The sequence below is a fragment of the Equus przewalskii genome, chromosome 16, assembly GCF_037783145.1.
Source record: "Equus przewalskii isolate Varuska chromosome 16, EquPr2, whole genome shotgun sequence".
In the NCBI taxonomy this organism is placed as follows: domain Eukaryota; kingdom Metazoa; phylum Chordata; class Mammalia; order Perissodactyla; family Equidae; genus Equus; species Equus przewalskii.
In genome coordinates this window covers 26,683,458-26,710,174 of record NC_091846.1, presented here as the reverse complement: position 1 = coordinate 26,710,174, position 26,717 = coordinate 26,683,458, and the positions used below count along the sequence as shown (strand labels likewise).

General features: G+C 40.3%; 1 protein-coding gene across 27 annotated transcripts in view; it reads right to left on the bottom strand.

Moving 5' to 3' along the window:
• The window catches only part of ENOX1 (ecto-NOX disulfide-thiol exchanger 1), a 536,764-nt gene that overhangs the window by 432,253 nt on the left and 77,794 nt on the right, over positions 1 to 26,717 (bottom strand). For 4 of the 27 annotated variants that reach the window (XM_070578360.1, XM_070578349.1, XM_070578370.1 and 1 more), the window contains exon 2: positions 1,034 to 1,174. The exons of 20 other annotated variants lie outside the window; for them this stretch is intronic. The gene's annotated coding sequence lies outside the window, so the exon portion shown is untranslated. Of the gene's footprint in view, positions 1 to 1,033; positions 1,175 to 15,643; positions 15,769 to 26,717 lie in introns of those variants that run through there. 3 more of the 27 variants (XM_070578371.1, XM_070578366.1, XM_070578341.1) reach the window with 2 other exon arrangements.

Sequence of the window (26,717 nt, the reverse complement as noted above, 5' to 3'; positions counted from 1 at the left end):
TTCCTCTCGGAAAAGCTATTGTTCTGCAAACTATGAAATGCATCCAGTAGATATCTTCATAGTCTAAATCCCAACTTTATTTTTGAGAAAGTATTTTAAAGCCTTGTTACTCAAGTCTGGTCCATGGACCAGCAACATGAGCATCACCAGGGAGCCTGAAATGCTGAATCTGAGAACCCACTTAAGACCTAATGAAACAGAATCAGCATTTTAACAAGATCGTCAGGTGATTCCTATGCACATTAAAGTCTGAGACCCATGGCTTTGAAGTGCCTTATGAATCTGGCCTGCAATTACTAGGATCACAAGAAATAGGTTGGCTGAAACTTCAAGACTGTCCTCTGGTACCCAGGAGTTAATGGAATCATAACCTCTTTTCTTTAGTTGCATGAGTCGAGGGGAAAAAATATCCTACTAAACTCCCAAAAACCCCTTACCATTGGCTAAATCAACTTTTCTTTTCCAGAACATGTAGGCTCATCATAAAGCACACACACAAATTTGATATCCAAAAGCACAGCCAATTCTAGAAGAACTGCATTTTCTGTACACAAGACGGGCATGATAGGCCGTTCATTCATTACATAACCAGCTAGTGAACACCTATTTAGGTGCTCAGTAATAACCAACATTGTGCAAAGAGCCCAAAGTCTAGGGAAGGACAAAAATTGCAGCATGGAATGGTACCTCTAATAGGGGAAGGTTAGCACGGGAAGCCAGGCTGCAGAGGAGGGCACTGCTGCACACTTAGAAAGCATCTGATCCAGACCCAGAGTATTGGAAAGGCTTCCTGAGTTGAGCTTTGAAAAAAAAGAGGGAAGATTTTTCAAGGAGCAGCCCACCTGGAGGCACAGTACGTGTGCTGTTGGGTTAGGGCAAGTACCCAGACCAGCAATGAAAGAGTCAACTATCTCACTTAGGAAAAACACTTGATTGTGATGTTATCATTTGTTCCACTGTTTTGAATATCTGTATGCATGAACTATAAGTGTGGCAGCCCTTAGGAACAATTTTTCGGCTTCAACCCCCCTACCTGTAGACAAGGAGAAAGGGCAAACATCAAACACGAGAAGCATCAACTCAGAAGTCGGCTTCTGGAGCAAGGTGGCAGGGATAACAGAACTGCGCCTCCACACCTGCTATTTGATCACACGGAGTGTCAATGCAGCTGCAACTGGCAACACAGGGGCCATAAAGAGAATCACATTAAAGTTAATACAAAAGTCAGGAAAACATCTTCGGTAAGGGACACTGGTTATTTGGCAGGTGCACCACTGGGAGCAATAGAAGGTTCTCAGTGTGACCACAGTGGGCACTCCCGTCTGGTGTCTCTCTCTTCTCCCTGCATTTAAATAGTTCCTACCCCATCTCCTTGCCCCTCACTTACTCTTGTGATTTCTCTGACTCATTCTCCTTCTCCCTCGCTACCTTCGAGTGCCCTCCCATCTCTAATTCAACTCTCTTTTTTTTCCCTCTCAATCTGCCTGCTTTTTCACATGCTCCTTTTGCGAGAAGGAGGAGATAAGGGAGAGAAGCAATGACCACTGAACATCTTTCACCCTTTTTGCCTTGATCTTTTCCCCTTTTCTTCTCTAACATCCCCACACTCCTATGCCCCTTTTCCATGCTCTCTTTCCTTCCATAGAGTCAAATCTCTGTTATCAGCATATGGCCAGTCCTCCTAAGCACAGAGCTTAGAAATGATAGGAAAATTTCTGTATTCCTCTACTGTTTCATTGTCATATTTGGAGTTCTCAGATTCTCCTAACCTGCTGCCAGCCAGGTCAACAGTTGAGAAGAAAAACAATACTTTAAGAAAGGTAGTCAGCTAGCATTTTCTTAGGATTTTTAAAAATGTAGAACAATCCTGGGCTATTCAGCTGCTGTGCTGAAAGGGTACAAACATGTAAAACACACTAGGCAGAAGGGTTCCATTCTATCCCTGGTTTTGCCTAAGTGCATTCCCTCCACCCCACCATGAACCCAACTCTTTCTTAGTTTTATCCCTCTTTGTGCAGACCCACAAGGCCCTCCTGGAATGACTGAAATGTGCCTTATTACCAGCCCAGGGCAGATGAATGACACAGGTTGGAGTTAACAGAGTGCTTCGTGACAAAGACACAATGCAGTACACAAAAAGGCTCATTTAATGCCCCATCAGGAAGCCTTACAAGTTACAGCTTAATAAATATATGGAGACTATTGTAATATAGAAAATGTCTGGTACCACTTCCTGACATGAAATGCACTTATGGAGAACTCTCCAGAGTAGGCTGGGATATGGCAATTTCACACATATTCTTTGAATTGCAGAAAAGCAATTTGGTTTTTTTTTTTTAGGTATTTCACTCTTTTATTTTCAGTTCCTGTGAACTATCAGCAAAACTTTGTAGACAAATCTGTTTTGCTCACCCTTTTATCCCAGTCCCTAGATGGAGTATATGCCCCTGGCACATATTATATGCTCCCAAAATATTTGACGAATGAGTGAGTTAATTAATCAATCAACTGACCATTCACTATAAGTCTAAGACACAACAGAACTAAGTAGCTAGAGGAAAATACTATCACATATTAATGCACTTTGAAAATTTCTGCTAGGTTTTTGGTATTACCATCTAATCGTAAGGTTAACACAGGGTCTTGGACGTAACTGACCTCCAAGAACTAGAAAGGGAAGAAGGCTGCTTTGGGCTGGGACACTGAGCAGTCAGATGTGACAATCAACATTCTAATAGCAAATAAGAAACAGAAAAACTCAAAAAGGTAGATAAAAGTTCTCAAAAACATACAGTAGCCTAGGATAAATTAGTCAACCCCTCCGTTTGTTCCCATGATACAGTAGTCTCCCCTTACCCGCTGGGGATACATTCCAAGACGCTTAGTGGATGCCTAAAAGCTCAAATAGCACCAAACCCTATATACACAATGCTTTTTCATATACATACATACCTGTGATAAAGTTTAATTTATAAATTAGGCACAGTAAGAGAGTAACAACAATAACTAATGATAAAGTTGGCTTTTAGCCATTATTAAGTAAAATAAGGGCTACTTGAACACACGCACTGCCATACAGCAACAGTTGATCTGACAACCTAGATGCCTACTAAGTGACTAAGGGGCAGGTAGCTTATACAGCGTGGAAATGCTACACAAAGGGATGATTCACGTCCCAAGCAGGATGGAGCAGGATGCACACTACTCAGAATGACATGCAATTTAAGACTTATGAATTGTTTATTTCTGGAATTTTTCATTTAATATTTTCAGACTTCAGTTGACCATGGGTAACTGAAACCAAAGAAAGCGAAACCGTGGATAAGGGGGGACTACTGTACTTTGTACATACTCTATTATTACTGATGGTCTCATTGCACCATTACACTTCTTCATTGGTTTCTGAGTCATAGTAGGAAGTAAGGACCTGACCACAGTCCACCAAGATTTTCTAGGCAAGCCAAGAAAGGTCCCAAATGGATTCACTCTACAGACCAGGAAAGAGATTATAATCTTATCATGGGTAAGGAGAAGAGGTGACATTACGAGTTCAGCTGTGGCTGGATAGAACCCTGAGTACTAACCTCTCTGGATTCATCTTAGAATTCAGGGACCAGGTTCCCCAAAACAGGAACTGCAAGTCACTCCAAATCAATCAATCGAGTTAGAAGCAGAGGTGGTAATCTTTCATATCTCGCTCTGAATCTGTCAATAACCTAAAAAATGTATTTCCTTACATATAATCAACACTGTTCCAGAAATTGGGATTCACTTTCTTCATGTTCAAAACTATGAGAAGCTGTTTTTATCATGAACACCATTAACATCACTGGACTGAGATGGTCACCCCTCCGGAAAAGAACTCTTTAGAAACATATCCAATCTATCATATAGAGAGAACTTCCTAATGTTAACTTGCATCTTCATTGCCCCCTCAGACTTGAGCCAGTTTTAATAAATGCTCTGCACTCACATCTAAAAAAGATTCGAGCACTTAAAGGAAAACTCTGACAGCTCTAGGACACATAGATTTTAATTTAGATCTGACCCAGTGTAAAGCATCCAAATGACCCATCAATGGAAAAAGAAAAAAATAACTGTTTTAAAACAATCCCTAGATGTTACTTACATTACTATACTGCATATCATGAGACCCAGATTTGTTACCATTCAACAAACAGGGTTCTCTAATCTTAAGGAATTGGAGAAAAGATAGCATGTTTTAACCTCCCCTCCCCCAAATTTGAGGTTTCCAGCAATACAGTTCCCTAGCTATACAAGAACCACAGCTCTCTAAGTATTTCCAGGAAGCTGTATTTGCCATCGGCATTCAATACCTAAAGTTCTATAGTGATGTCTTTGCATGGGGGCCTTAAGGATGGCAAAGAGTAGGGAAGCAGGGGAGAAAAATGTGTTACCTCCCAAAGCCCTCTCTCTCTGTGATTCACATGATAGCTTTTCCAAGGGATTCCTGTTCAGTTCCTCCAGCACCTCAGCATCTTTGGATTTCTTCTGTTCTCATCTCAATATGCCACTGTCTATAGGCAGAATAAAAACGACTTCCTTCCATAACATTTGCGGGCATGTGTGTATATGTAACCACGGGCCCTCTAGGACCAGTTCAACGGATCTCATCTTATCAACAGAGTAATTAAGAGTGGTTTTTCAGGGGCCAGCCCAGTGGTGCAGCAGTTAAGTTCGCCCGCTCCGCTTCGGCGGCCCGGGGTTTACCGGTTCAGATCCTGGGTGCAGACATGGCACCGTTTGGCAAGCCATGCCGTGGCAGGCGTCCCACGTATAAAGTAGAGGAAGATGGACACGGATGTTAGCTCAGGGCCAGGCTTCCTCAGCAAAAAGAGGAGGATTGGCAGCAGATGTTAGCTCAGGGTTGATTTTCCTCAAAAATAAATAAATAAAATAAAATGATTTAAAGAAAAAAAAAGTGGTTTTTCAGAAACTGAGACCCCTTGTCCAGTCCAGGCGAGACCACCAATCCGTCAACTGGACATGTGCAAATGCCAGGTAAGTGACTCTTTTGACGTCAAAGGGCTGAAAACTCCACCCTCACTACCATTTCATGAACATGCGTCCTAGGAAGAGCCATGAAGCTTGACTACCCTTGTGCCGATCATCAATTACCTCATTTCTCCTTACCTCCAATCATCTATCCCCACACTTCAGACAGCCCTGCCCCTCATCCCATAAATTTTGCTCCAAGCCCTGGATCAGGGAGACAGATCTGAGAGCATATGCCTCCTGTCTCCTTGCAGATCACACAAACAAAGCTACTTTTATCTTCCCAAAGGCTGATACTGTAATAATTGGCTCTTTGTGTGCATTGGGTAGCGAGCCCTTTTTTAGTAAAATATATGTGTATTCATCTCTCATATAATTTCCAAATTAGAACTCAAGATCAAGTAGCCAAATAGTGCATACATCCCTGAAAGACAGGAGCCAGACCATCTACTTCTCAGTCCCTAGATGCAGTCAAGCCCTCCATTAAGCAGACCTTCCGGACAGAGGGGACTGGGTGACTGCCTCTGTAAGAGATCACCACATATTTTCATAGTTTACAAGGATAAAGCAATTACAGCTTCAGTCTTTCATGAATAAAGCCTCTTTAACATTTTAATGAGAACATTAAACTCAGCTTCACTTGGTTTGGCCTCCCTAGAAAGTCTGTTAGCCTTAGAGAAAGTTTCTTTTAAAAGCAGTCATGAAATTGCAGGCCTCTCTGTGCCCTACAGGGCATGACTGGGCCACAAACACCACCGGCTGCATTATTTCTCTCCTGAACGAGCCTATATATTTTGATAAGACTACAGTTCGGTAAATGAGAGAAGGCATCTGAAGAAATACCTTCCTTTCTGCAGTATTTGTGTGCTTGTGTGTGCTCACTTATTTTATATCTGACTTGCCTCCTAATTCGCTTTTTATGTTATACACAGCTTTGAGTACAATGTGTGACTCAATAAAAGTTAAATCATACTTTTCTGCTATTTTCCCTTAATCATCTTCTACTGCCTCTGTTCTCTCTCACAATGTGACTGATCCCCACCAAGTCTACCAACTGCTGTTCGCCTGGAGACCCATTAAATTCAGCAGACAACCAAGAGAGCTTCAGAAGCCAAAGGTGAACAAGAAATAATCCTCAGACTCAGTGACTTAACATGAATGTCTGCCTCCTCCTCTGAACAAAACCTGGAGCAGCGTGAACAAAAGAGTTTGTCACCTTGAAAGCCAAGTAGAGGAGAAGAGTAAAGCTAAAGAGGATTAATACTCAGGTCATTCATGCATTCAACTCTTCAAACATTTATTGAGCACCAACTACACACCAAGAACTGCTCTAGGTACTCCGGGTACAGCCAGGAATAAGACACACAATACCTCCACTCCCATGGAGCTTACAATCTAGTGGCAGAGACAGACAGTAAAAAAGAAAATGTCAGAGGGTAATAAATGCTATGAAGAACATGTAACAGGCTGATGTGATACAAGAAGCTGGTGAAACAGAGTGGACAGGAAAAGCCAAGCAGATCAAAAAGCTAAGGTAAAAATCCTTAAGGTCATGAAAAGACATTGAGAAAACTGAAACACATATTACTAAGTGAAAGAAGCTAATCTGAAAAGTATGATTCTAGCTATAGTATGATTCCAACTACATGACATTCTTGTCAAGGCAAAACTATGGAGAGATTAAAAGATTAGTGGTTGCCAAGGGTTGGGGAGAGGGAGAGATGACTAGGAGAAGCATGGAGGACTTTTAGGGCAGTGAAGTTATTTTGTATACTATAATGGTGGACACACGTCACTATACATTTGTCAAAAGCCATAGAATGGACAACACCAAGAGTGAACTCTAAGGTAAACTTTGGACTTTGGGTGACAATAAGGTGTCAGTGTAGGTTCATCAATTGCAACAAATGTACCACTCTGGTGCAGGATGCCCATCGTGGAAGAGGCTAGGCATGTGGGGGGAATGGGGGCAGGAGATACATGAGAATTCTCTGTAATTTCTGCTCAATTTTGCTGTGAACCTAAAACTTCTCTAAAAAATAATTCTATTAAAAAAAAACCTCTTAAGGTAAGAAAGAGTGTGGTGTGTTGAAGAACTGAAAGGCATCCAGCTTTGCTAAAGCTTAATGAACAAGGCAGGAATAAGAAAGACATCAAGGTAAGCCTGGGAGGTCATGGTTAGAATTTTGAGTTTCATTCTCAAAGTACCAGGAACCACTGACTAGTTTTAAGCAGCACTCATCAGAATGTGTTTTACATTTCTTCTGAAAGGTCACTCTGGTCACTGTGTGGAAAATGGATTATAGAGAGGCAATCAACAGAGGCTGATCATGGTGGTCCAGTCTAGGGTGGGAGCAGTAGAAGTGTGTGGATTTGAAACATGTTTTGAAAGAAGAGCTGACAGAATTGGTGATGGATAGAATGGACATGGGAGTGAGGGAGAAAGAGAAACCAAAGATGATTTCTGAATGGGAGGAGACACCATTGCTGAGATGGGGAAGATCCTTCTGGAGGACTATGTATAAAGACCACACAAGGTGGCATGTGGCAGACCTATAGAAGTGATTGGGAGCACTCAACCACTTGGTCCACCAAGAGAATTCAAGTCTGGTTTGCTTGATTTCTGCCTTACTGTGAACAGCAAATGTATGTGTGTGATACATACACAGGCACACACACTCACATATATACATATATATATACATATATATCTACATATATCTACATATACGGATATATATAATATTTAAAAGATGTTCCTCACAATTCAAAGCAAATTTGAAATCATACCAACAATCTTTCAAGGAATAAAGAGAAAGAACTGTTGTTTTTATTAACTTGCAAGGAAGCTGAGGGCAAATGAGGTGAAGAGTCTTACTGAAAGTCACACAGCAAGTTATCAGCAGAACTGAAACTAGGAACCAGGTTTCCTTATAGGAGATCGCATCATTCATCACACACCTCTGTATGTCATCCAGAATGTGCAGGGAGCCCTGCAGGCACCGTGCTCAACGTGAGAACACACATTCTGGAGGAGGGAAGGGGAGGTGGGGGGGCCCTGCTGCCACCTCTCCTTTAGCTCATCCTGTCTAGATGCGATTTAAATCATGTATAAAATGTGGCTGACAAAACCAAAAACTCGATAACATTAAAGCAAACCTCACAGAAAGCAAATCAAGTATTTAAGTGCAATGTGACATTTTTAGATCTTTAAATGGACATTTTAATTACGAACAACAAGGTCTCTTGTGCACAAGCCCTTCGGACACCGTCCTAAGGGTTACATTGATGAGGCATCCTCATAAATGGAAGAAACACATGTGCCCATGACTCGCTGGCATGACAGAACCTCTTTATACACCTCATCTGCATTTCCTCACCTCTTCTGTAGGTTTCTCAAAAAACCCCAAATGCACTGAACACATTTTAGGAAAAGGGAAAACAAAAACACTGGAACCAAAGAGTTGACAGGTCTGGTCTTTGCAACGTTATTTAAAGGAGTAAAATTCAACGAGATGAAATTACCACTAAAATAATTCAGATCATATTTAAAGAAGACAAAGTTTGGGGGCAGGACTGGGAGGCCTGGACATGCGGTCTAGTCTGCATTCTACCTGTACAAGTTTTAAAAATCAGCTTTCATTTCTCATCCGCAAGGCTCTCCCTCAGAAGCTGCGAGGACTCCCACCTCACAACATTTTGAAGTCTGACAGGGAAACAGCGAGGGGGTGTCCGCCTCTGTGTTTGTCCCTGTGAGTCATACACTCTCTGCGCTGACTGGATGTGGGTTGTTTGTTTTCTTGCTGATTTGTAGACTTCCTCTCAACTGCTTTTCTCTACTAATGTTTTCCCAAAGGACCCCTACATCGCAGGCCCCACTAATGGACAGCATGGTCACAGTTAGCGGCACCCACAATACCTGGACTGAGAATATCCAAACAGAGGGGTTCAGGAGAAAGGAGTGTGAGATGCTTGGTCAGCTGCATCCTGTCCTCCAACCTGGAGATTTAGAAAACCACTTTTCAGGGCTAAAACCGTGGGTGAGCATTTATGTTAAAATAGAACTCACTCTCCTCCACCAATAATTTTCTTACCAAATGCATTCATAAAGGCACATAAGTGATACGCTCTCAACACACACAAAAGGAGACTTGACACTTGCCCTTGAAACTGCCCACGGGCTCTCACCATGATGCCCTTCACATCAAGATCCTCCATCCAGGCCTTATCTCCCTGTCCGTTCTGCCCTGCAGAAAACCCTTTTTACCACTTGGACACATCACTTTCCTAACTCTTTCTCATATCACTAAAATTTTCTTTCGTTTTTGATAGTGTGGTAATTGAGATTTGCAAGAGTTCAGGAAACACAGATGGCAAGAGTGAAGGCAATCTGGGGGTAATTTATAGGGTACTCTATTCAGAGACTATGCTCCCAGGACAGCTTGAGTCAGTGATCAAGATGGACCAATGATGGGAGGCCCGGAGAGCAGACAAGCACACAGGTAGGAGTGATGGAAGGAAGCAGTGGATTAGAAACCAGGGAGGCATTCAAGGTGGTGGGCCTCTGACACCACTATGAGACATCTTAGATGCAACTCCAGAGACTGGAAGCAGAAGGCTGCAGGATTCTAGTGGCCCCGATCACTGGAAAAGGCAAGGAACTGAGTAGGCAAAAATAAGGCAAATGCTGGCACTCTTCTTTTGTAGTCAAAACAGCCTCTCTCTACAGCACTATTTCTTGTCTTTCCTTCACAGCTTGAGCCCAATGTCAAATGCCCTATTATCCTCACATGACACCTGAAACTCTGGCCTGCCAATTATCATAGTGATGACAGTGATGATTCTATAAAGATCTTTACACAAGTACACACTATAACTTTCTTTGCAAAGCATTTTTCACTCTACTGTGTCATTTAATTTTCATAACACTATGTGACACAAGCACTATTAAATAAATAAGTCAAGCTCAAAGAGATTTATAATCTTGCACAATGCCACACAAGTGAAAAAACCTTTATTCAAACCCAGATCTTCTGACTTGAGGTCCTGCACTTTCTAGAATATGGTGTTAGTATATTTTGTACTCTCTGACTCCATGTGCTGCAAATTTCACTAACTAGACTTCCTCGGACTTCACTGAGGCGATAAAATATCATCCTTTGTTACCCCACTGACTTGGAATCTGGGAGGTGCTACAATAAATGTTGTGCACGCAATCTCGGTACAGGATGCTTAATGGGGAAGCTGCCACCTTGAAGGAGGAGAAAAATAAAGTTTGCCTTTGTTTAGTCATCAGGACCAAAATCACTAACTTAGCACCAATACGCAATTTTTAAAAAATGGATTTGTTGATTAAAAATGATTTAATTCTGTTTTCCTGGTTAGCCTATGTTTTTAAAAATTCAAAAAAAATCCCTCAAATATAAGCGGTATGATCCTAAAGTAATAGTACTCAGTCTACAGGGTAAAATAAAAATCAACCACAGCTATTTGGTTATTGTTTCTTACATTATTCTGTAGTTCAAATTTTCTATTAATTCATATCTGCTTCTCCCTAAAGAGTCCAGCTTAAAGCTGGCTTTCAAATATCTGTTGAACGGATGGATGGATGGATATAAAAATGAATAAATGCATGTGTCCATCCAGCTACATTGCATGTCAGCTACAGAATGAAATGCCACTCGCTTCAGGTACAATGGACCAAACCTGGACTTTGGAATCACAAAGATACAGATTAAAATCCTGCTGTTTGCCATCTATGTCATCTCGGGCAAATTAATTCACCTCTTGAGTCTAAGCTTCCTTATCAGCAAAATTGGATAACACTGAGTACCATGCAGAATTGCTGTGAGGATCAAATGAAGTCACAGACTTGGCACACTGCGTAGGCTGCAGAAGTTGCTGCCTACTTACCTTCCCCCTATCTCACATTTGGCATGACCCCTTGCACACCAACCTTTATGATGGTGCTTTAGTATACAACCTTGTTATAAAGTTAATGGCTAAACATCAACTTTATTTACAATGCTAGCCAATTTCCCCTTCACTAACATCAAACTTATCTATTCATGGTCTAGAGATAAGTTGTAGTGTGTAGCTACTGATCAACAAATTTTGATGACTTTGGAGTAAATGTCCCAGAGAAGTGAAGCTTACCCTTTTATGTACCAATACTCTTTATATTTGAAAGCTTTCTAAAATGTATCACACACTCAACCATTTTATTAAAAAAGCAGGTCGAAATAACAAACTTTTTCTTGACTCAGGGTTATCAACATATACTTAAGACTTAGCACAGGAATAAAAAGATAATTCTTTGGAGCCTTTTTAAGTCAGTAGATTAGCTCATATTAAATGTTCCCAGATTTCTACACTGCGATCATTCCTTTCAATTCTTCCTGTGGTCAGCAGCTTCATCTCCTGGAAGGCATGAGACACTGGGGAATGAACAAGACAAAGTCCTCGTCATCCTCAAAACGCTTACCAGGAATCATTCTCAGATATTTCTCATCTGCGGCCTCATGACACACGTTTGGTAAGACCTTCGAGGAGGACCCATACCTTTCCTAGTGTAAGGAGGATTGCTCTATCCCTAATGTCTTACACATAATAAGATCCTCAATAAGTATTTGTTAATTGAATTAATAGAGTAAACAGTATGCAGCCTTTGTAATTACTGTTCTCTATTTGGAGAATTTGCTCTACTCCAAGACTAGGCCCCTTACTCTATGGGGCTGTATTTTTTCATCTGCAAAATAAGGAAATTGGGTTAAATTATCCCTAAGATCCTTTCCGATATTAATGTTCCATGATCCTATCTTTCCGAGAACATATACGTGTTCCAGATAATAGAGCTGCTGGAAATCTGACTACCAGATAAGTGAGGTATTAGAGGGCATAATGAATAAACAATGCATCCTTTGCCCTCTAATATAAACAGCCTATAAAGGAGGTATTATCTTTGTACCATGGCAACAAATATAAAAAATTTTGCTCTCATTTCTTTCTCTCATCACTAATACCATATATAAGAGTAGAAATATTGACCTTGGAGTGTAAACATATTGATCCTTTTTCTTTTCTGTGTCAAATGTTCATAATAAGTGAAAAACCTAGTATATCTCAAAAGAAGTAGATGTGTTTGGACAAATAAAACCTTAAAGAAAATTTTCTTCTAACAACTAAATCTAGGCTTTTATTGACCCTCTGTTCCTAGCTTTCTTCAAATACCCCTTGATTCACATATTAACTTATCAGCTACATTGGTTTAAATAATACTACACTTTCACTCTTTGCAAGGAAGATGCAAGAATAATGATGAAATTTGTTGGAAAAAGAGTTTTTCAGTTTGTTTTTTTTTCCTTTCATTTCCTAGGGTTTGTAATAACTTCGATTTTACCAAATAAAAAAATGGAAATTTTACACTCATAGGTTATGTCTTCATGATGATGATGATGATAACCGTGATGATGATACTAACCTTGAGTGCTTACTATGTGCCAGGAATCAACTCCAATTCCTTAAACTACAGTCTAACTTTCGCTATTAAAAATAAAACTTCTAACTTAAAAGAGTCCATGAGTTTCACACAGACAGGAAATCGATGCTTTCAAATAACAAGTCAAATATTTGTCAACAAGCATGCTTGGGAGGGCATTACGAGCACAGCTTCTCAAGGCCAGAGACAAGGGAAGCCGTGGACAGCTTTCTCTTCCAGGTAGGATGATGTTCCTTTAATTCATTTCTACACATATTCAAAGTATACTTTCCTCAAGCACTGTACCAAATTCTCAAGGTGATACGAAAACGAATGAAATATATCATCTCTGCCTCAGAGGAGATGCAGCAAGGCCGATGGATAAAAACAGTGACACTGGAAAAGGGCTGCCTAGAATTCAATCTCAACTTCACCACAATTAGCTGTAAAACTCGGGCAAGTTATGCAACTTTTCTGATTCGGTGTCTTTATCTGCGTAATGGTGACGATAACAGGACCTACATCATAGTGTAATTATGAGGATTAAATAAATTATTCCTCCTAAAGCATTAAGAACAGTTCCTGGCACATAGTAAGCACTCAAGGTTAGTATCATCATCATGATTATCATTATCATCATTATGAAGACATAACCTATGAGTTGAAAGTTTCCACTTTTTTTTTTTTTTAATTTCCTCAGCCTCTAGGCTAGGAGTTCTGTTCTTTTCTTTTCTTTTCTTTTCCTGCTTTTTTCTCCCCAAACCCCCCCAGTATATAGTTGTATATTTTAGTTGTGGGTCTTTCTAGTTGTGGCACGTGGGACACCACCTCAACGTGGCCCAATGAGTGGTGCCATGTCCACGCCCAGGATTTGAACCAGCAAAACCCTGGGCCGCTGAAGCGGAGCTCGCAAACTTAATCACCCGGCCACAGGGCCGGCCCCTAAAGTTTCCATTTTTTTATTTGGTAAAGCTGAAGTTACAACAGGTCCTAGGAAATGAAAGGGTGGAAAAAAAACAAACTCAAAACTCTTTTCCAGCAAGTTTCATCATTATTCCTGCATCTTCCTGACAAATTCTAACTACATCCATTCCTTGGAGAGATGTAAAGATGGTGGTGAGCTGGGGTGTGGAGAAAGACGTAGAAACAAAGAAACATGAGAAAGAGAGAAAAAAAAGAGGAAGCAGACTGGAGGAGCATTGCTGAGCTATCTAAAGCCATCAGACAGGCAGGAGTTGAACTGAAGACAGAGAGAGAAGAGAACATTGTTGCAGCCTTTTTCTGACTTGTCCATCTCTCCCCAGAAAATCCTTCCTCAAGCAGTGAGTTACCACACTTAGCATTTCCTTACCACTTCTCTTCTTTTCTTTCCACTGTTTACACCTTTGTTTTATAGAATATTCAACGTAGAAGTCCCCTAATCCAATCTTATTTTATACATAAGAAAAACTCAGAGCCAATGAGACAAAGTCATTTGCCTCGGGTTGCACAGCTCTATAACGGCACAAATGAAATTAAAACAACTCCCTATGCCCCAGGTCTGTGCTGTCTACCTTAGGACAACACAATGAGTACATTTACCCAAATGGAGTCTGGCTGGCCCTTATCCCATTTGACACATACATAAATTTTTATCTTGGGAAGAAAATCTTGAGAAATATTTTTAAATGAATTAACAAGAACTGTACTGTTTTTAATTCAATAAGCATGTTTTATTACTAACTTCATTGCCTGCTAAGCCCGAAATTAGGTTTTTCTCTGCTTGGGCAGGCAGGTCCTGCCTAAGCAATAACAGGACAATCAGATCTCAATTAAACAGACATTCCCACTTGGGCCATACGCATAAACACACACACACACACACTCAAGAGGCACTTAATCAAAACAAAGTTTGAGCCTATTCTTATTGTTACTCTTCTGGTCTGAGTTTAGGAGGAGGAGATACCAAATATTATAAGATAAGGCTCTCCTAATACAGAGACTTCAAATCATTTATCTTCCAAAAGAGGAACAAGTTTCTTGCTATTGCTCCATATGCTATTTCTAATCCAACAACAAAAGGCAGCCTAACCATTGTATTCAACAAGCTTTCACACCCGGCTTCTGAATGCCCTCAGTATGGTTTGCCCAAACCAGGTCAAGCGCCTCCTAAATGTTCAACTTGCCCTACTCCCAGCTTTCAACTCCACAATGGAAGACTGAGGCTCTGAAACTAGTCTTTTAATACCTTTCAATAATATATTTAAAAATAGACACTACCAATATGTTTTCCTGTTGCTGTTATAACTGAGATCCTTAAGTCTAAGTATCTGGTAAAATAAACATTCGGAGGGGCCAGCCTGGTGGCGCAGTGGTCGAGTTCACACATTGCATTTCGGCAGCCCAGCGTTCGCCAGTTCGGATCCCGGGTGCAGATCTACACACCACTCGTCAAGCCCTGCAATGTCACGTGTCTCACATATAATGTAGAGGAAGATGGGCACAGATGTTAGCTCAGGGCCAGTCTTCCTCAGCAAAAAGAGGAGGATTGGTGGCAGATGTTAGCTCAGGGCTAATCTTCCTCAAAAAAATAAAATAAAATAAAAAATAAACATTCTGAGACAAGAACTAGCCCCTGGTTTGCTTACACTCTCCTCCTCTTCCTTTCCCTTCTATCAGGGCCGGATCTTCTCTCATTTGCTTCACTGTGTGGGGTTTCAAAGGTGTGATCTCACTGTGATTAAGGACAAGATTTTGGCAGTCTTCTCACAGTCATTTAGACTATAGGAACATCTGAATCGGGGCCACTAAAAATAACTCAGCTCTGTTATCTAAATAGGTGTTTACTCTTAGGAGACTAGACGCACATGGAGACAATTTATTAGCACTGTGCTTGGTAAGTATTATTTACATGGACCTATACTCTGCTAATATGTGTTTTATTTTTTCTTTTTCTCTCTATTTTTCCTTCACAGTAGATATAGGCTGGCCACCATGGGCGGTGGCAGTTGTGGTTGCCATTCTTACTCAAATGAAATTCAATTATAGGAAAACCAGAACCCAACATTACAAAAACAATTGCAAAAATCAAATACTCAAGCTCAGGAAGAGTTCAGTCAAGATTTGAAAGTTTCTAAGGAAGAAAAAAAAAACCTTGCTGTATCCTCCTACCCTGCATGCCAACTAGCAATGGCAGTTCAGTCTCTCCAGATGCCTCTCAAAAAAAGAAACACCACAAATGTAACAGGAGCTCAGATCCTAGGGGAGCCAATTAGATTTAAGCTGCTTTCAGAATTCTGTAAAAAAAAAAAAAAAAAATGGAATTAGAAAAAACTTGGCACTTGAAATGACATTTTACATGTTCTGCTTAGGGCCTGTGGAATACTACTCAAATAATGGCTAGCTGTCCCGCTTTTAAAATAAACCTTGGATTTTTAATATAACAGAATAGAATTATTAGCTAGTAAAACAAACGTAGCTTCAGAGGAAGAATGTGGCACTTCAAATCTAATAGGCACCTCATCGTTCATCTTTGGAATTATCAGCCAAAACATGACAAATTAGGCCAAGGTCAATGGCAGATTACTGCAGAGAAACTGTCCTCCAATGGCCGGCTGTGTACTGCTTTGAGATTCCTGCAATGGTCCAGCCAAGCTAAGGTGAGGGGAGACCTGCAAGGCAAAAGGAATTTTCCGATCCACCCCCAATACAAGCTCCTCAATGGCCTTTTGAGAATCTACGGCAGGAGAGGCTGGGGTTGAAGAAGAGAAGCTCTCGGAAAAGATTACACGTGTCTCCTCAGTTGTGGAAAGCATCTGGAGAGGGTGAACTGCCACTGCTAGTTGGCATGCAGGGTAGGAGGAGGGAACAATGCTTTTTTCCTTCCTCAGACGCTTTCAAATCTTAGCTCAACTCTTCCCGAGCTTGAGTGTTCGATTCTTGCCATTGTTTTTGTAATGTTGGTGTCTGCTCAGTTGGGTTTCAGTTGGTGGTGAGAACAGAGGACCCACTGTCCCCTGACTCCTACATCTCTCCAGTACTCACTACACACTATGCAATGGCTATTTGTGAGTCAGGTATAACCTTTCTTAAATAGATGCAAAGCAGATGTGTCAAAGACAACAGAACCAGACAAAAAGACAGTAAGACTTAAAAGTAACCAACTTCAGTTGGGTTGCTGGGATAGTTTCTCTTCATCCCAGGATGAAGCAGCCAAAGATCCATCTCCAAAGATGATTTTGGAAAAGCAACCAGGCTCTACTCCTCTGTCCCGCATTCACTCCTCCACCTTCCCTTTACTATGGCATCAAAATAATTGGGTCCAAAAAGCCTATTAAAAGTTAAAAGGAAAGATGTCCTCTTGAAATACATTGCAGGGCTACTGAGCAACGATATGCTCTTGTTACTATGTGGTTGAATGTTTTAGTTCCATCACCTCAATCCTTCTCCTCCTAGAAGGGAGGCTTATTTCATTGCCTCTGGTGACAAATACGTATTAGGCACCTACTCTGTGTCAAGCACTGAACCATATGTCAGAAAGGACACTAAAAGAAGAGAACCCATATTCTGCCTCCACAGAGACTACACTCTAAGTGAACGAAGATGTATGTATCTGCACAAGAAGCAACTCACCTGTCAAAACCTGATCTTTTTCAAGTTCTATCTTAAACAGAACCTATTTCATTGAGGTTGTTCTGAAGTCCTAACCAGAAATAACATTCCCTCACTTGAGTTCCTATGTTCTTTTCTATTTTGTATTTTAGCTATTTGTATAACTGTTTTATTGCCCCTAGAAATTCATTGAACAATGATATTTTAATGACTGGAAAGAGCAAAATATGTCAGTAAATGTCAAGTTCTTGATGGTATGGTAGAGACAAGTATCTCAGTTTCCGATGAACCGAAGCGGTCAGGAAGGACTTCACCCAACTATAACTGACAGGACACCAGCTGAATTATCAAAGGGAAGGAAGAAGAGCATGTCTAAATTAAGGAAGAAAGTAAGCAAAAGTCTGCTGTCTCAGCATGTCTCCTAACACAAATATTTAAAATGTAGGAGGTTCTGACGACCCTCTGAGTGACCATGAAGGGCCATCAAACGTCCTTTTAAGACGAGATCATCAATCCCATGATAACACCACTGATGGTAATAACTAGGGGATAATAATATCTTTGTTTTTGAAGCCCTGGAACTCCTCTGAGGACCATCACCATACAGAGAATAGGTAATCTTCAGAAACTATTGAATTCCCATGTTTGCCTTTACAACACTGAATGATATGACCTCTTTGGAGAGAAGGAAGGATTAAGAGCTTAATTAAGTTGATGCTATGTGATGCACAGTAGCTACAGCCAATCACAGATGGTGAGAAACTATGTCTTTTCATGGGCTTTTTAGAAGACTATTTTCCCTAAATATTTAGAAAATGGGAACATATATATTGCATCAGCCAAACCAAAAAATTTCATAGTCATAGCTAAATACTATCAACATAAATATTTGAGCTTTGCAATGGGAATGTCTCTTTAGAGCTGACAGCTTTTTAGAAATTACTGTTCCTTAAGCATTTACTTTCTTTTTGGTCTCACTGTATAAATCACACTGCTCGTCTTCAATTTCCCAGGATCCCCAAGGTCATTCTCTACGGTGTTTGCTTTAAACACAACTCAGTGCCAAAGATTCTGCCTCAGCTCTCAAGTTCACTCAGATGACACTTTCCCACACTGGGTCTCTTCATATTTCCCTACATCCAGATCTAGTCAATCTGCATTTTCTGCAAAAAGTTTCACTTCTCAGTAATTGCAACCTGCCTCTTGCATAGTTTCCTTCCATTCCCCTGGGTAGGTCGCTGCCAGGAAGGCAGAGGATAGGAGGAGCTGACTGATGCTAATGAGGCCTCTGTGCAGGACTCACAGCTAATGGTGAAGAGCTGAGGATGGTATTTCCCTGGAGAGCCCAGGTGAGTGCAAGTGTTAGGGCACAGCTGAGAGTCAGGGCACCTTGCTGTTAGCCTGAAGCAGGTATTCCAGCATCTGAGCAGCCTGTTAATGGCTTACATAGTGAAGAAATGAGTCAGGATACCTGGCAATTCAGATCTGAACAGCATAAGCCTTAATCCAAAAGTAAATTCAGAAAGAGAAGTGTTAAATGGTGACATCATTTTCTTTAAGGTGCTGGTGATGGGATAAAGGCTAATAAATTATGGGCATCTGTATTCTGCTGCTGCCTTCATCTTTCTGGACTTTCAGACGTCAGTGAGCTCCACTTTGAGCTCAGCTAGTGTTGCCTTCTGGGCATTCTGGGAATGAGAGCACCTTGGCCTGCTGAGAGGCAGACCTATTACTTATCAGATGAGCCCTTCTCAGGAACTGAAGAAACTTGCTGCACCTTTTAGAAGACCCAGGGAAAAAGATCACCACATGGTGTTAAGCACTGAGAAATCTCCTAAAATAAGTGAAGAGACAGCCAATAATCATCAACCAAGGAGTCAAACGTCATGTATGACATCTCAGGATAATCTTTCAGCAGGCTCTTGCCACTGTCATGGTTGGAACGGCAAAAGAAAAGTGTTTGATCTTCTAAACAGAGAAGAAACAACAAGCAAGGCTTAAATTTTTGGACCTAATAACAAAAGATAACCTTAAGGAGATCTTAGGATAGATCAGGACTTTATTTCTATTATCTCATTTCCTCATATCCTCATAACAATCTTTTGAGGTACACAGTACTATTAATATTCCCATTTTTGATATGAGGAAAGTGAGGTTTAGAGAGCTTCAATAAATCATCCAAGTCTCCCCAATTAATAAGTGACAGAGATGGGATTCAAATACGTGCTATCAATTATACTTTCAGTAGTCAATGAGATTTTTCTATCAGGATTGGTCTATTTCCAAGAAATTTTGGAGGACGAAGGAAAAGGGTGAGCAGAAAAACAAGAGTTCCTAAAAAAATTTTTTTAAATAAAAAATTAAAAAATAAATAATTCAGAAGAACAGAGAGAAAGAAGCTGAGGAAAACACAGAATTTTTCCAACCAAACTGTCAGTTCATTTCTGTGTTATCTGGCTTAATGAGGCAAAAGGAGATTCTAAAGTCCAACTATGTGAATATTTGCACACAAAGACTGGGGTCTGTTCTTAGCCAAGTGAGTTGCCTGTTAAATAAAGTTTCCCATGTAGTCTCAAACCTCACTCACACGGTATCATTCTTATTCAAGTGTGATTTGTTCCCATTTGACTATTTCAAGTGGTCAACGCCCAGGAACTGAGTTTTTCTACTGTGTCTCCTCAGGGAGGCTGGGAGGGGTGGTGACATCATGGGAACAACGTCTGTCTTCTCTCCTATGACTCAACCGAATATGTCAAAGAAATGCTACTACTGCTAGTCTTGCAGCAATGCATGAATTATTCGATCTGCCAAGCAAATTCATGTGGAAAACCGCATACTATCTCCATCCCAGCCCCAAAGAAAAGTGGGAAAGACAGCAATGAGAAACTACTCAAGCAAAACTGTACCACAAGAGAGGTGAATTTCACCCATTTCCTTCACTCCTCACAAAAAGAAGTGTACATACAACATTTCCATTTTGATATTGCCATAAACAGGTAAAAACAGAATTGGCTTCCTCTCCTGTGCTCTCATACTACGTTGTCCAAATTGCTAAATTATAGTGCTTACCACACTGTCCTGTAATTATATTTTAGATGTCTGTCTTCCCACTAATGTAATAGCTCCTTTTTCCCCTTCATATTTGTACTCTATGCATCTGGTATCACACTTAACAAATATTTGTTAAACAAACAAATGAAAGATTGACTGTAACAACGAATGAATGACAACTTGCTCAAAAGCCCTTTCTAACCAGGGCAAAAAGAAATGTTCTTTTTCCTCTATTCTTTATGACTTAAGATAGTGGACACTGTCACACATAGACTGGGGTGGATCATGTTTGTTAGCAGGATTAGGAGTCTAGGATGTTTTGGTACTTAATGAATGAGTGTTTTGTGTGCAGTGTATGTGCATCTATCTTGCAGTTTCCTCTGCTTCTGTATTTCTGTAGAGTTCATCTCTCCCACCTTGCACCCACCAAGCCTGCCAAGCCTGCTTATCTCACCACTTGCTCCCTTAATTGCTTATTTTCTTTGGACTTAATTAATTTAATTAGAATCCTTACTCTAAAAAAGGCATTCTCCTTATTGTAAGTTCCAGGAGGGAGAGCGGGCAGGAAATCTGACTTGGTATTACCCCACAGTGCTGCCCTGACAGCCATGTTCCAAATATGATGGATGCTGGATATTCAGCAAGACTCAATACAGACACAGCCCTTCCTCTTGCAGAATTTACAGTCAGTGGGAGGAAGAGCGAGAAATAATAAGGCAAGTAAAGTGTAGTAACTGTAATGACAGAGGAAACACAGGGTGCTATGAGAGCACATGGCAAGGAGATCAAACCCAATCTGGACATCAGGAAGGGCCTCCTAGACAAAGTATCTTTTAAGTTTTGACCTGAGAGATAAGTAAGATTTATCGAGGTGAAAGGGAATGTGAGAAAGAGGAGGGGAAGACCCTCCCTCTCCCAGAGACAAGGGAGAACACAATGTAAGGAAAACACCTAAAGAAGTTAACAGTGGCTGGGGTTTAAGTGAGAAGACAAGTCTGTGCCTCAGCTCTTTATTCTAAGGGCGATGGGAGGCACTGAAAGATCTGAAGCAAAGTGTTGATATCTGGATCGGAATTGTTCAGGAAAGAGACTTGGGTTGTAGGTAAAGATACATAGATGTGGGAGTTGTATCCTTAGGGTAGACTAAGTGTAGTAATAAATAGACCCTCAACATTTTCCATTCTAGCAAGATCACTTTGGCTGCCATATGGAGAAGGGATTATAAAACTGTGATAGTAGATACATAGAAACCACTTACGATGCCATTTCAGTGATCCAGAGGAGGATAATAATGGAGATAGTGGAAATGGAAAGAAGTGGATGGGTTCAAGAGAACATTAAGATGACAGGTGACGACAGAATTAACAGACTTTGGCAATCGATAAGAGGTTGGCAAAATTTTCTATAAAGGGCCAGACAGGAGAACCTTAGGCTTTGCCAGCCATATGGTTTCTGCACAACCACTCAACTTTGCTGTTTTGATGAGAAAGTAGATATACACAATATGCAAGTGAAAGAGTGTTCCTGTGTTCTGATAAAAATTATTTACAAAAAACAGGCCAATAGGCCAAATTTAGCCTGGGGCTAAAGTTTGCTGACCTCTGGACTAAATGAGGGATGCAGCATTAAGAACAGTCAAAAATGGTTCCCAAGTATGTGGTGTGGCCATCTGGTTGGCCAGGGCTGCTATCTACAAAGAGAGGGACACTGGAAAAGGAGCAGAGTCAGAGAGAGGGATATAGTGGTCAGCTTTTAGACAACCTGAGTTTAAGATACCTGAGACAGTGGGGCCGGCCCCATGGCCGAGTGATTAAGTTCACACGCTCTGCTTCGGCAGCCTGGGGTTTCGCCAGTTCAGATCCTGGGCATGGACATGGCACCACTCATCAGGCCATGCTGAGGCGGCATCCCACATAGCACAACCAGAAGAACCTACAGCTAGAATATACAATTATGTACTGGGGGCCTTTGGGGAGACGAAGAAAGGGGAAAAAAAGAAAAAGAAGATTGGCAACAGATGTTAGCTCAGGTGCCAATCTTAAAAAAACAAGATGCCTGAGACAGATTACCCAAGACATGTCCAATTAGCAGTTAGATATTTGAGTTTCAGTTTCAGGAAAAAGACCTGGGCTGTAGGTAAAGATCTGGGAGTTGTCTTAGTTAGGGTAGACTAAATTGTATTAACAGACCACCAAAATTCAGTGGCTTTAGCAATATAAAGTTTAATTCCTTTCTCACACAATGAAGCAAGGAACGTAGATGGCAGTGGGAGGAGAGTCCATCTAGGAGCCCATCCACTAGCAGCACCATGTCACTCAGCCAAAAGGAGGGAAGTTCAGAGAGGAGCACTTGAAGGAGGTTTTTATGGGTCAGGCCTAGAAAAGGTACATATCATGTCTACTACATTCCATCAGAGAGATCTTACTCCTAAGGCCGCCTAACTGCAAGAGAGGCTAGGAAACACAGTAGAGCTGTGTGTCTAGGATAAGGGTAGGGTGGATTTTGGTGGACATTTATAAGGACCCACCACAAGACTCAAAAATACATACAGAGGCAGGAAGGCATGAGGATGAATAAAAGTGACTCAGGCAACTATGAAAACTGAGACAAGTTCAGAGCTCTGAAGAACACCAACATCAGGAGATAAAGTGACGAGAAAGAAGATCCAGGAAAGTAGAAGAATGACAAAATGAAAATAAAACTGGGAGATCATGTTAGATATGGAACGGATGTATGTAGAAATGAGTATAAATTTAATCATTAAGCATTGATCCCATTTCTGACAAGCTGACACTTATTTGGCACCACTGATATTTCAATGAAAAATGAGCCAAATTACATTTAAGAGAAAATGGCAAAATTAGCTCCTCAGAAAGCCAGATTTTCATTACTATTCAGATAGACAGCTTTAGGGCTATGTATTACAATATTCATTTTCTCCCATTACTTTTGAGTCTGTAAATCAACTATGTAGGTAAAATGTGTATTCTGCATCAAACCTTATACACATATGAACATATTAATATAAATATGAATCTATACCTGTCAGCATATACACACACACTCAGCACTCACAGAATTCGTTACCACAATGCATTTCTTCTTCGCTTCCATTTTTTGCAATTCTCCATGCTTTCTGCTTTGTTCAATATTTCTCCTCCACCTCTGACTCCACCCATTTGTATGTCAGTTCTTGTCTCCCAACGAGAAGACCAAGGAAAATAAGTTGGTTTCCACCTTGATAATATTTTAAGTACTGCTTCATTATTACAGAAATTATTACATTATTTCCACCTTGATAACATATTAAGTACTGCTTCATTACTACAGAGCTTAAACAAAAAAAATTCATAACAGAACACCAATGCTCTCTTCGTTGGCGATTCTGAGCCAAGGAGACCTCAGCTAGGAATAAAAGAACCTGAGATCTTGCACAGCCGTGTTTACCAATATACCCTCTTCTTTCTCTTTAGAATGTAAACTCTTTGGGGCATGGAAGGGTTTTCTGAGGGTTTTGTATCTGGAACACTCTTTTTGGCAGAAGAACAGCCAGCCTTGCTTATAAGTTAAAAAAAAAAAAAAAAAGACAAGCAGATTTTAAAACATGATCTGCCACAGACAGCTATGCATAATATGTCACAAAAGTTTTTTAAATTGGGTTAAAAACAATGTATAGCATTGTCCTATGTTAAATGTTTGTCTACATGCACAGAAGGAAAAGAGAAACCAAGCATGTACTTGGAAGCATAGGCACCAAACTGTAAACAATCACTACCTCTGAGAAATGGAACATGAATTCCTCCTTCACACCTTCTTTTCTTCTTCATATCTTTTTATATTATCTAATTTCTTTGTACCAAGAACATGTATACCTTTATAGTTGAAAAATAATTACCAACAACATAACTATTTCCACTGTTTAAAAAGAATGGACAAAATGAAGAAAAAAGACGAAGACAATGTTCATAGGAACGGATTGAGAGGGTAGGGTCAAGTTTCTCAGAGAGCTGCCATTTTCACTAAATTATACCAGCCACAAACAAGGGACGCTCATAAAGTTCATCCTCTATAGGTTTGCCAAACACAATTAACAAAATACCACAGGACCACCTAAACTACTGCCTGAACAATTAACACTAGACATTTACTTTTCTGAATCTTTCTCATACACAAGACAGTCCAGGAACTATTCTGATTCCAGTGAGTATAAAACAAGGATGAACTGTTAATTTTTATAACAGAGGAAGTAGAGCTCATTTTCTCCCTCCCTCTCTCTGTTTGCCTATTTTTAGTCAAAAAAAAAAAGCTGGAAGACATTTCAGCTCTAAGGATAAATCCATGAATAGTTTACCAGGACATGCTGCAAATCCATACATATGTTCCTTTTTTAATTATTTTAATGTCCATGATTAGCTAATAGTTCTCACAAAAACAGATGGGTATCAGAATATGCTAGAAAAATGCAACAAACAAAATGTCAACTAACTAAGCTTTAAATTCTACAGACTTCACTATCCAATATCAGTTTACGTCCATCATTTTAAAATATGGCTTTTCAAGCATGGCGAGTAGGGGAAAGCTAGGACTTAGTGACTGGTTGTTCTGAAAACAAAAGAAGTAAAAGTTATTTATAGTGACCTTTTAATATTTACCTTAGAGCTGGCTAATCAGATGTAAATTGTCACCCCATGGATATGCATAATCAACTTTATTCCCTTTGCTAATTGAGAAATAGAGCTGTTAATGTCAAGAAACATTTGAAAAATGCACCAAGCTTGCTCAATGGAGCAAGTTCTTTATAAAAGTCAGAGTTTCCATATGGTAAAATCATGGAAATTAGGCTTAGGGAAGAAAGAAAAAAACCACTAAGAAAGACTAATTTGTTATTGAGCTAGTCTGTGCTGGAACAAAATCAGTCTTAACAACCTCAAACCTGGGATTTTTTACCACTTCTTATGTTCAAAAATAACTCCGTCAGCTCTCATAAAAAATCATTCCATCACCTTACTCCAAAGTTCCTCTCCTGCAGAGTTTGTGCCTTCCTAGCTGGCAGTGGCTCTGGCTTAATTGTCACTTTGCCAGGACACTCATTTACCTACTGCGCTTGGTTCACACAAGTCAGTCCTTCCTTTAACTCTCAGGTCTTCTTTATAGTTTCCTTTAAAACTGACCACCATCAGGTAAATAAGTCTCAATTCAATTGTGTAAAAAGGAGACAATACATTCCCTTGAACGACACTTCAAGATTGCTTCCGTCTTTATAATATCATTAGAAGCATGCAGAATTTCAATGTATTGTCAATGTTGGAGAAGATCTGGTTGAAGCAGTGGCTAACTGCAAAGAACCACTCTGCCTTCTCCTATTCTGAGATAAGAATAGACCTCCACCCTTATTCATGGACTCCCTTGTTTTATGAAACCCGTTTTCTCCCTCTTCTTTGAGACGGTCCTCATTAACAGGCATTCTCTCCCTTGCAATAGCTTGAGGAAAATCCTCTCCTGAGGATGTTTGGTGCATTTTGTCTTTTATGTGGTGCTTTTAAGAAATAATAGCCACTCCCAAGCATGAGGCCCAACCATGCTCTTTTCCCAGGGATGAAAAATAACCACTCTGCTTCTAGTGAGGATAGCCAACACAGGAACAGTGAGAAGAGCACAAGCACTTACAGCACACACATCCACAGCACCCTTTCAAGGCATTAGAAGGCAGACAATGGGTGGGGCTTTATCCTGAGTGAGTCCAGCTTTCAAACAGCCATCAGGCCTCAAAGAGTGATGTGTTCATAACACACATCTCATATGAGGTGTATGCTCTTCTGAGAAGGGAACATAATTAGTGGAAGATGCATGGGTTTTGAAGAATGGTTCCTTACTCCATCCCCACCACACACTGCAGGATCCTAAGGAGGGTTTCTTTAACCTCCCAGAGCCTTGATTTCCTCATCTGTAGAAGAGCCTCAAGTAGCCTAACCACAGTCAGAGAGCCCACCTTGCTTCAATGAAACATATTCAAACCCTTTCTCCTTCTACCCTTAAATTCTCTAATCTTTTCTTCTTATTTTTTTTAATAACAGCTTTATTGAGATATAATTCACATACCATAAAACTTAAACCTTTTAAAGTATACAATTCAGGGGTTTTTAGTATAATCAGAGTTGTGCAACTATCACCACTATCTAATCCCAGAACATTTTCATCATCCCAAAAAGAAACCGCATACCGATTAGCAACTCCCCATCCCTCCAGCGCAACCCATGGTAACCACACTAATCTACTTTCTGCTTCTATAAATTTGCCTATTGTGGACATTTCACACAAATAGAGTCAGTAAGTGGCCTTTGTGTCTGGCTTCTTTCACTCAGCATAATGTCTTCAAGGTTCCTCCATGTTGTAGCATGTGTCAGCACTTCATTCCTTTTTAGAGGCGAATGAAATTCCATCATGTGGATATACCACCTTTTGTTTATCCACTCATCAGTTGATGAACATTTGGGTTGTTTCCATTTTTTAGCTATTATGAATAATGCTGTTATGAACACTCATGTACAGGTATTCGTGTAGACATACGTTTTCATTTCTCTTT